Source organism: Octopus bimaculoides, chromosome 8, assembly GCF_046866305.1.
Source record: "Octopus bimaculoides isolate indiv1 chromosome 8, ASM4686630v1, whole genome shotgun sequence".
In the NCBI taxonomy this organism is placed as follows: Eukaryota; Metazoa; Mollusca; class Cephalopoda; order Octopoda; family Octopodidae; genus Octopus; species Octopus bimaculoides.
This window is the reverse complement of record NC_142935.1, coordinates 43,574,982-43,587,481: the sequence shown is the minus strand read 5'-3', so window position 1 is coordinate 43,587,481 and position 12,500 is coordinate 43,574,982.

Below are 12,500 nucleotides of genomic sequence, written 5' to 3'. Positions count from 1 at the left end.
AGTCTACCACCAGCGACAATCAAGTGCAACTGCAGTATCGCGACAAAACATCACCCCTGCACCATAAACACACTAACGTCCCCACTGTTGTTACATGAAGGAGCCCCTACGTGGTTCCTCGACATTCTAGACGTAGCAGTGAAATTACCCTCAACTCAGACTCTGCTATGTTAAATCGAAAAGATTTTAGGTAATGTAATCTTGTGTTTCTTAGACATGAAGTAAAAATGGAACCGTCACGAGTCGAGTGTCTGAGATGATGCCTCTGCTCTGTGAAGGCTGATCCGGGCTAAGAATGCAGCAACATGATTACAAAACAGCATTTTACTACCACACTAAGATCACCACCACCACAACCACCACCACAATCCCCGCCACCACAACAACCATCACCACCACCACAACCACCACAACAACCACAACCATCACAACCACCACCACCACTACCACAACCATCACCACCTCCACAAGAATCCCACCACCACCAGAATCCCACCACCATCACGACCAACACTACCACAACCATCACCACCACCACCAGGATCCCACCACCACCAGAATCTCACCACCACCAGAATCCCACCACTACCACTACCAACACTACCACAACCATTGCAACCACCACCACCAGGATCCCACCACCAAGATCCCACTACCAGGATGTCACCACCACCAGAATCCCACCACCACCACGACCAACACTACCACAACCATCACCACCACCACCAGGATCCCACCACCACCAGAATCTCACCACCACCAGAATCCCACCACCACCACGACCAACACTACCACAACCATCACCACCACCACCACCAGGATCCCACCACCACCAGAATCTCACCACCACCAGAATCCCACCACTACCACTACCAACACTACCACAACCATTGCCACCACCACCACCAGGATCCCACCACCAAGATCCCACTACCAGGATCCCACCACCAAGATCCCACTACCAGGATCCCACCACCACCAAAATCCCACCACCACCACGACCAACACTACCACAACCATCACCACCACCACCACAACCACCACAACCACCACAACCATCACAACCACCACCACTACAACAACCACCACCACCACCACAACCACCACAACCATCACAACCACCACCACCATCGTCACCACCACCACCACCATCGCCTCAAACAACACAGTCACCACCACTACTATCACTACCAACACCATCACAACCACGACTATCACCGACGCTACCCTCATCACCACTATCACCATCACAACCACTACTATCACCGACACTGCCCTCTTCACCATCACAGCTATCACCGTCACCATCGATACCATCACTGCCATCTCTATCCCTACCACTTCCATACTACCAACACTGTCATCACCACCATTATCCCCATCAAAACCACGACGACTACCACCACCATCGCTACAAGCGCTATCATCACCATCACCATCACCACCATCGCTAACACTACCATCACCGCTACTTACATATACCGCCACAGTCATCACCACCGTAACCACACAGACCAATAGCAGCACCTCCACATCCAAAACAGCATATTAGTACACGTAGTAAATTAGCATACGAACAGTAACAGTAGTAGCCATGTTAGTAACAGCAACAGCAGCAGCAGCAGCGGCAGCAGCAGTACCTAAAATAAAATTTGACAACTACGACCGAGACATCACCGATAACAATTACTTCTTTACCCGACAGACATAACTATAACATCAACAACAGTAACGATATCAGTGACATACACTACAGCAAAATCACCATTAACATCAATAAAATTAGCAACACTAGTAAGAGCAGCAACAACATTGACGTCTGTAACAGTCGCAACAACAGGAATAACACCAGCAACAACATTATTATGTCAGCGATAGCAACAGCAACGACAGTAACATGAAAGCCAGGAGTAATAGCAGCCACAGCAGCAGCAATGGTAACACTAGCAATCGTAGTAACAACAGCTGTTGATATTAGCAACAGGAGCAATAACAAAAACGCCAGTAACACCAGTAATCTTCGCAACAAACGCAATATTAGCAACAGCAGTAATGTTCGCATCAGTGGTAATACTAGTAGCAATAGCAACAAAAATAGCAACAACAACAGCATCAGTAAGTGCAGTAATATTAGCATCAGTAGTAACATCAAAAAGTCAGCAAAAGCAATATTATTAGCAACAACAATACTAACTCAGCAACAGTAGTAATGATAGCGACAAGAGCAACAATAGTAACACCAAAAATATCAGAAAGTGCAAAAGCAGAAACTATTGCAGTAACGTTATTAACAATTGCAGCAGTAATGCTAGCAACAACAGTAGTGTTTGCAACATCATTAGTGTTAGCAACAGCTGTTATATTATCAGCGGCAGTAATGTTCGCAGTAGTAGTAATACTCACAACAACAGTAAGAGCGGTAATATTAGCTTTAGCAGCAACAGTAATAATATTAGTAATAGTGTTAATAGCCACAACCAAAAAACCGCTAGCAATAGCAACGGCACAAACACCAAAACCAAAAGTAATTCAGTAACAGCAGTATCAACAGCAAATATATTAACGTAACAGGAGAAACAGTAATGCAAGCAACAGTAGTAATATTAGCAACAACAGCGGCAATAACAATAATGATTGCAACAGCAATAGTTGTAGTAGTAACAGCAACAACTGTGACACCTAATATGGCAGTAAAAGCAAAAGCAACAGTAACGCCAGCAGCAGCAGAAAAATCCTCAATAGCACTAACGCTAGAAATAACAGTGATATTAGCAACAACAGCAAAAGCAGCAACAAAATGACCAATAAAATTAGCAATATTGGTTTCAAATTTTTGGTACAAGACCAGCAATTTTAGAGAAGGAGAAAGTAGAATACATCGACCCCAGTTTTCAACTGTTATTTATTCTATCGATTCTGAAATGATAAAAGGCATAGATGACCTCGGTTGAATTTGAACTCAGAACGTAAAGACGGATGCAATGCTGCTAAGCGTGCTAACGTTTCTGCCAGCTTGCCGCCTTGGCAACTGCAGTAATATTGACAACAGCAATAATAAGCAAAAGTAGTAATGCATGCAGCAGTAGTAATATTAGCATTGATAGCAACAATAGCAACAACTGTATAAACAGTAATGCCAGCTGCAGCAGTAGTGTTAGCAACGGCAATGACGTTGGAAACAGCAGTAATGCATGCTGCAGTAGTAATATTAGCATCAGCAGCAACAATAGCAACAGCAGCAAAAGAAAAAAAACTGGTAACGTCAGCAACAGTAGTAATACTAGCAATAGCAGGAACATTAGCAACAACAATAATTTTAGCAACAGTGATAATATTAGCAACAGCAGTAATGCTTGTAGCAGTAGTTATGCTAGCATCAGCAAAAACAATAGCGACAACAGTAAAACTAATGACGACCACAACAGCAGTAATATTTGTTTCAAATTTTAGTACAAGGCCAGCAATTTCAGAGGAGGGGTTAAGTCGACTACATCGACCCAGCACTCCACTTGTACTAATTTTATCGACCCTGAAAACATGATAGGCAAAGTCGACCTCAGTGGAATTTGAAATCAGATCGCGAAGACGGGCGAAATACTGCAAAGCATTTTACCCGGCGTGCTAACGATTCTGCCAGCTCGCCGCCTTAGCAACAGCAGTAATGCTGGCAGGAACTGTAATGTTAGCGTCACCAGCAACAATAGCAACATCGATAAAAACAGTATCGCTAGCAAAAGCAACAACAGCAACAACAATAACGCCAGCAACAGTTGTAATATTAGCCACAGCAGCAATGCTTAACACAGGAGTAACGTCAGCAAAAGCAGCACATCAGCAACACCAGCAAGAACAGTAGTATTAATGACAGCAGCACCACGAGTGAACAACCGCAACAGAACAAGCAACAGTAATATGTTATGTCTGCAATAACATTAAATCACAGTCTCTGCAGCGGTAATGACAACATCAAGTGGCTGCTGCAGCAGCAGCAGCAGCAACAGCAACAGCAGCACTAACTGCACACAATACACTAGATGCGACAGCAGCAATAGGAGATCGACTTATCGACCTGCTAGAAATAGCCGCTAAATCACCTTCAGGTCACAAACTACCGATGACAGATTCGATAACGTGGTTGTAGGAACTCTATGAAAAACTGAATATCGGGTTGGTTATGTTTGGAATGTTTCTGGTCAGCGGCCCCGCCTCCCCCGCGGAATAGGAATGAACTGGAGTGAAACGGCATTGATAACAATAATTGTGAGATGCTCGGCAATAACACACTAACGCAACACCAGTAACAATACATCACCATCACCACCACCACCAACACCACCACAACAGCAACAACAATAGTAGCAACGTTGGAAGCAAACCACAACAACAATAGCATCAAGAAGAACAACACCAGCAGTACAACATAACTACAGCAGCAGTATTCCATAACAACAATGAAAGCTGCGTATCACAACAACGGTAGCAACAACAACAACATCAACTGCAACACAACAACAGCTTACCGCACGGCAAGACATGAGTAACGTACCACAAAAGCAACAGAAATGTGCCGCAAGATATCACAATTCTAGCTCGTCACTTGCACCACAACATACTATTACACAAGAACAGTGTACTACAATTGTGACAGATCGTAACACAACAATAGCGACAAATCGTCACAGACACAACATACGACAACAAAGCAACACATCGCAACACAGCAATGCCAACATATCGTCACAGACACAACATACGACAACAACAGCAGCAAAGCGATGCAACGCAAAATTAGCAACACATCAGCACAGCAACAGCGTCACACAATATAAGAGCACGTTACACCATAACAGCAAGACAACGACAAACACACCACAACAAATTCCTCGCTTTGTTGGGTAAAAATAGCAGGCAATCTCACTTAAATCACATCTTGGTAGGTTAAAAAAACAAACGGAAAAAATAATTGTCTAATGTAATTCTAGAAACAGTCCCTAGAATCAAGATGGATAGGGCACGATTGGAAAGTTATTAGTAATATATACGCTTGTTAAGGGCTTACCTAGGGCTGAAGAGTAACAACAACCAAAACAATTATAATTATATTGAAAACTAAGTAAGCCGTACGCGGTCAGCCAATCTGCTAGAAATAACAGCCAATTCTTATACAAATCACACCCTACAGCTTCACACATGCTAACAACAATAAAAGTCATGGTTTGAATGTCATTGATCATATATTTGTCTCCTAGATCAGAGTACATGTAATTAAATGACAACAGTAACAATAACAACTACATAGTTGTTTCTAACATAGGCACAAAACCTGAAATTTAAAGGAGAAGATTTTTCGAGTATAACGATTCCAGTGCTAGACTGGTACTTTATTTTATCGAACTTTGACAACGTTGACTTTAACAGGACTTGAACTCATAACGTATAGAGCCGGGACAAATACCACAAGGCATTTTCTCCATCGCCTTAATAAAGATTATATATCATATGTCCGTTACTTTTACCATTTGGCTTTATAGACCAGATCCATTCCAATACTGCATCATCGGTATTGACCAAACATTCCAGCATGCAGATGTTTTTGAGAGTAAGCTATCTTGCTTATTAGTTTTAGATTTTAAACACCACTGAAGGTGTCTGTTTTCTACTAACTGATTAATTAATCTCAGTTGCATGAAGTTTTTCAAGTTCTTATATTATATGAGAGCCTGTTAATCCATCACCCTCTGAATAACTATGGATGAAGACTAGATTATGTCTGTTGATTTCACCCATTGTCTTTTAAGACCTAATCCACACAAATATGTATTGTCTTTGTTGTCCAAACTTTTCCGTCCACTAACTTTATTTAATGAACTGTCACTTTTAGCATCTCCTTAGAATAAGAATTTTTTCCCACTATTTTCTTTGATAATCTCATTTGATCGAAATCTCTGAACTCATGGTACAATATATGTATCTGTACGAGAAAGAACGCTGTTCTCATTTATTTTTCCGACAGCCACAAAGTTGCTATTCATAATTAGCGACAGCACCTTCCACTTTTTTTCTGAATATAATAATAATTCTTAATATTACCAACTGAGTTGAATATAAATGTGGTTCTTCAGAGACGTCTAACTGAACCGTCAACACGTTCAGTACATCTATCATTTGATTTAAAAACCAAATCTAATCCAATTTGCATTGTTTATATTGTCTAAACATCATAGCGTTCTTGCTGTTTTTTTAGTTTATAAACAACTCAACTGGGAGTTTTCGTCTGCTAATTGTTTGGATATTAGCAGTCGATCGAAGATTTTCGACTCAGTGTATTAGATATGTGTAGCACTATCATAATTTGTATTTATTATCTTTCTCTGAAGTATTTCATTTCAGCCATATTGTTGCTGTGACAGTATGACTGAAATTTATTGTTTTCTTTGAATTTGTTTTTTCAATGGTGTAATGCAGCACTGCTACTTTTGCAGCTGCTGTTATTCCTGGTAATTGTTTTGGTAATGGAATTTATGTTTACTCCTAGGTAAGCCTTAATCGAACAGACCTATGATCAGCTTATCCAACCACGTAAAAAACCCTAAATCAAACCAATGGATCTTTTCTCAGACAGTGGGTTATAATTTTCCAGAAAGATTTGGCAGCTATTTCTAGCAGAGCAAGATACGTAGCAAAAGTTTACTTATTGACTCGAATTGTGATGGTGTTAATATATGATGAAGCTAGGTCCAGAGGTTTACATTTCTCAACCAGTGAGAAATAACAGTCCAAACTTCCTCAAATCATGCTCTAAAAAAAGACAGACGTACACATAAGTATGTATATGCCTGTATGCATGTATGTATGTATGTATATATGAATGGGTGGGCATGGGTGCGTGTTTTTTTTTTGGGGGGGGTGCAAATACTACTTCTTGGAAACAGCGATAAACTTTGATTAGTGACCGAATGAGCTATTGCTTTCGAAAGGGTAAGCTTCCCGTTGTCTGTAATCCGAAGCACATATGCGCGCACACATATATGTATGTATGTATGTATGTATGTATGTATGTATGTATGTATGTATGTATGCATGTATGTATGTATGTATCTAGCTAGCTGTTGCTCTACCGTCCTGGTTTCACGCGTCCTCACAGTAGATGTAGTACACCAATCAGACAAAAACGCAGCACACGAAAGCTGGATTGAAAACTTTTAAAATGACGTGAACAATTCAAAGAAAATAAATGAGGAATCTATTGATAATCTGTACAGCTCTTGATGAATTTTCCTGCTACTTTGAAACCAATGAAACTATAATGTCACTGTCTTCACTAAAATGCTAAGTGCAGGTTCAATTTCTGTTGCAACATATGATTATATTGGGGAAACACTTTCTGTAAACCTAACTCATCTAAATATAACCTTTAATGATCTCACGAAGGATTTCAACACCGTATGTATGTGATAGTGTGGAGGCGCGTGGCTGAGTGGTCAGGGTGTCAGCATCATGATCGTAAGATTGTGGTTTCGATTCCTGGACCAGGTGACGCTTTGTGTTCTTGAGAAAAACACTTCATTTCACGTTGCTCCAGTTCACTCTGCTGGCAAAAATGAGTAACGCTGCGATGGACTGGCGTCCCGTCCAACTGGGGAACACGTACGCCATTGAAACCGGGAAACCGGGCCCATGAGCCTGGCTAGGCTTTAAAAAGGGCGCATTTATTTTATTATTTTTTATGTATGTGATAGTAGTTTGTTGAGCATCTTTGCTTGATATAGTTTACCGAATATGTTCGTGCATATTGTGCACTATTTTCATGATGATGTGCTGGCTTGTGTTAGGAACAATCGAAACATATCTGTACCATTTTATGTCACCAATGGTGTGATCTTCGCAAATTGCAAGCAAAATCCAAATTCAGTCACCTAAATAAATTGGAACTGCAGGCGACTGTAGCTTGTTTGAAACAGATGAGTCTATCATGTATGCCTACATCTGTCAATTCTCAACGACCTGTAACAATTTTGGTTTCACTATCAGAACTGCAAAGACAGAAGTTCTGTATTAACATGTCCCAGGTATGGAGTACCACTGGGAGTAAATGTAAATGGAACTGAACTGAAAATGTGGAGAATTTTTAATATCTCAGAAGTACGTTGACTTCAGATATCTGCATCGATGCGAAAGTTTCATTACGTACTGGTAAGGAGCGTGTAGGTTTTTGAAAACTATGGCATAAGGCGTGATACCGGCCAGGTGTTCACTTTGATGCAAAAATTAAAGTTTACAAGGCTGTCATCCTCCCAATTCTCCTCTATGATGCGGAAACATGAAGTGGCACATCAGTTCCATGCAAAATCAGCTTAATCATTTGTATATGGCTTTCCTTAAGGAAGAGTCTGCGCATACAGTGGCAGGATAAAATTCCTATTATAGATATTCTCAGGCTTGTAATTAGTTCCAGTCTGTTTCTTACTCACAAGAGAATCTAACTGCTTTGGAGTGAACATGTGGGAATGCCTGACTGTAGACTACCAAAGACAATGTTATATTCTGAGTTTGCAAATGAAGAACGCAGTATTGGTGCACCACGTAGAAAATTCAAAAGTGCACAAAAAAACAACCTTGAAATATTGCAAGATCAATCCAAATTCAGAGAATGTTATTGTTTAAGGTAGGTCTGCATGTAAGGAAGCATCAGGTTTTCAAAGGCTTTCGCAACTTTTCGAAACTCAGAATTGTAGAGGCAAGAAAGGGAAGCATATTGACACCCTAACAACCCCAGTTTAAGTGAACAACAGTATGAGGTCTGTGATAAATACCTATCCACCTGAATATGCCTTCTTGATCCCAGGAGGAGACATAAATTAGTAATACTCTTTTATGCTTCCTTTTTATGTCCTCCTCCTTCTCCTCATCATCATCATCATCGTATACACTTAGTCATTTTAACTTTTTCTTCAGTTGTCAGGCCATCATCAGATAAAAATGACAGAAGGTCTCTCAGAAATGTTTGTATGTACGCATGTGCATGTGTGTGTTTATACGTATGTATGTATGTATGTATGTATGTACGTGCATGTATGTATGCGTGTAATAAATAAATAAAATATATAATTGTGAAATCGAACTTATAAACTTCCTAGCCAGGATCTAAGTTCAGATAAGACCAGAGTAGAAATGGATCTAGTTAAGGACTTAAAAGAGGCGTTAAGGTTGGGCTCTGCATCCCAAATCAAAAGTATGCCAGACTTGGTCAGGCACCTACTGGCCAGTGTCTATGCCCACTGGCAGCAGAATAGGAGAATTCCCAAGGCTGCGAGTCGGGTGTTGGTAACGTTGATCAGAAAGGACTCGAACAGGGGGAACATTATTAGTAACTTTAGGCACATTACTCTGTTAAGCACAATTAAAGATTTTGGCCAGTTAAATATTTTGGTTAGCAAAAATGGCGGCGCAGGTCGTGGGTAGCCTTGTTGGGGAGGCACAAATATTCAGAATTTTACGTATGCCGTAAAGAAGGTTTGCCAACAGCCCGACGTAGTATTTCGAAAGCTTCGGTAGCAGAACTGCCGAGATTCGTATACAGTTTCATGCAGGCATGTTGCTCAAATTTGTCAGCTATCCTTAAAGTCACACAGCTGTTCTAGTATGTTATAGAACCTGGTATAACAAGTGAACACCATTAAATATCATGAAGTATACACTGACTCAATAAGAGGGCTACTTCCGTTGAAAGTAAAATCATTGCATCTGTTCTTTAAAAACTTTCTAATAACCCTTCATATATTTTACGTGCATGTTTTTAGAAATCCTATAATTTTAGCCTCGTTGTTAGTTATAAATAAAATGATTACATTAATGGTTTTATGCCTCCGTGGTTAGCAAAAGGGATTGATCTGATTAGCTTCAAGTTTTATTAAACTTTCAGCAGAGATCGATTATCTATCCCTTTTAACAAGAAATTAATGGCTTGAAGCAATTTACGATATACGGACTCGAACTACATTAATCTTCTAACTTACTTTAATGAATTAGCTTCCGACTTGCATAAGAGAGTAGGCGTTTGCAAGTTGAATAAATTAATATCAATTCATTGTTACTAATAATAACTAAATTATTATCATTATTGATAATAATAAATTAAAAGCGAATGTACTATTAATATATAGTTAATATGTGTATGTGTGTGTGTGCAGAAAATAAGCACTGACGATGACAACAATTATGAGGCACTGAAAATCAGATCAAAGCAAAATGAACATAAACAGAAGCCTCTCATCAGCCGATGTACATCTGAGGGTTATAGTCGTTTCGGCACCGGAGATAGTATTACTATCTCCGGTGCGCCCTGTAATTTCAAGAGAAATACTACTTCAGAGTGAGCTCTAAGGACAAACAAATCTTTGAGTAGTATTTATATATCCCGATATGGACCACCAAAACACGAAGCTTATACGAACATTAACAGATAAACGCAGCCCATGTAAGTAGAGAGTAAAGGGGCAGAACAACAAATATTAAAATCTTCGTTTGAGCAGAATGAAAACAGGCTGATATTCAAGAGTCTTTCAACTGAAATCCGAGATCGATACAAAGGACGATTCTGCAACATACAACTAAGTCCTAGAAAACTGAAAACATACATACATATATATATATATATATATATATATATATATATATATATATATATATATATATATATATATATGTATGTATGTATATGTATGTATATGTATGTATGCATGTATGTATATATGTATATATATATATGTATGTATGTATATATACATATTATGTATATATGTATGTATGTATATGTATTATGTATGTATGTATTCATGTGTGTGAGAGTGTTTGTGCATGTATGAGTGTATGTATATCAAAACACGCTCTTTGTTATTCTCTTTTTTATCTGCAAGGAAGACAAGAGTTCTCTGTTGAAACTATCGCGCTAAAGGCAGTAAATATTTCATCTCTAATTTGTCACCTTGAAATGAAGGTGGGGGAGACGTTGAATGCCTTCAGAAAATAAAACAATGTGAGAAAATGTGTTAGTAATGGCGGCAATCAGAAATAGTTTATCTCTCGTCTTCTCGACTTGCTTTTCCCTGTCACTAATTGACAGCTGTCATGGTTTTTCTTTTTACCCATTTTCATTTTTTGTCTTTTACAATCTCCTCATACAGGTAAAGCGGCTTGGTTTTCTGCATGTGTGCGCTGTGCATACATGTGTGTTGTCTATCCGTTTTGATTTCTCCCCCCCCCCCTTCTCTCTCTGTATTTCTGCATCTTTCCTGTTGATATGAATATACACACGCACACATACTGCGTGTGTTTCTATCCATTATATATATATATATATATATATATATATATATATATATATATATATATGTATATATATGTGTGTGTGTGTGTGTGTGTGTGTGTGTGTATGTGTGTGTGTGTGTGTGTGTGCGTGTATGCATTTGTGTGTATGCTTATGTATGTGATTGTGATAGCGTGTGAGTGCGTGCGAGCGTGCGTATGCGAGCGCATCCGTGAGGGCGCGCGCGCGTTTTGTCTGTGTGTGTCTGTGTATGTGGAGACGTTTATATGGAGGAGCAGTTAAAGAAGCTCACTTGACAATCAAATCTGGCTTTCCATCCCTATGTATGCCATCCTCAACGAATGTCTTCTTCTAGAGACAAGTGTTGACGCAAGATTTGAGACTAAAAGAAAAAATGGACACAGAAAAGCGGCATGAAAGGTCACCAGATCGTTTCCACCTATTATTCAAGGGCCATCATTGTCATATGCTGCATCACTCCGATTCATTAAGAATATAAGGGACTATGACATACTTATTTACGTACGCTACAATTCAAGTATAGCCAATCTTTTCCGAAAATCGGGAACGCCTGACATACGGCTCATCATTAGAGGCCTGCACTCTTAAAATTATTAAAGGTAATTTTTCGTTAAAGGTGCTATTCGGAAAGTATTGCGGGCCGCAGTTTGTTTATAGGTGCTATAATTCAATAAACTAATACTTTAGCCCATCACACATCCCGAATATGGAAAGTCGAAAGTTGATTAGAGCGCGCACACACGAACAAACATGTACATGCACACAGAAACACACGCAAAGACGAAGGTATACACATACATGCACACACACAAATACAATACAAACGTGCAGATGGAGAGCACGCGCAAACTGCTGGAGTTCATTCAAACTACACCATGGTGACCAAGTACACTGTCCCATGCCTGATAATCAGTACAAACACGCGCGTTAAAGTCGCCCTTGAGGATAAGCTTATCCTTATGGTGACAACTGGAGATGACATTACGGAGTTGGCTGTAAAATTTATCCTTTTCCTGCTCAGTGCTGGCCATGGTTGGGGCATAGCAACTGACAAGCGTAACGCGAGTGTTGTAATCAAGTTCCAACATTAGTGTCATGATGCGATCAGAAATACCTTTGTTGTATTTCTTTAGTTCAAGGGCAACCGGTGCTG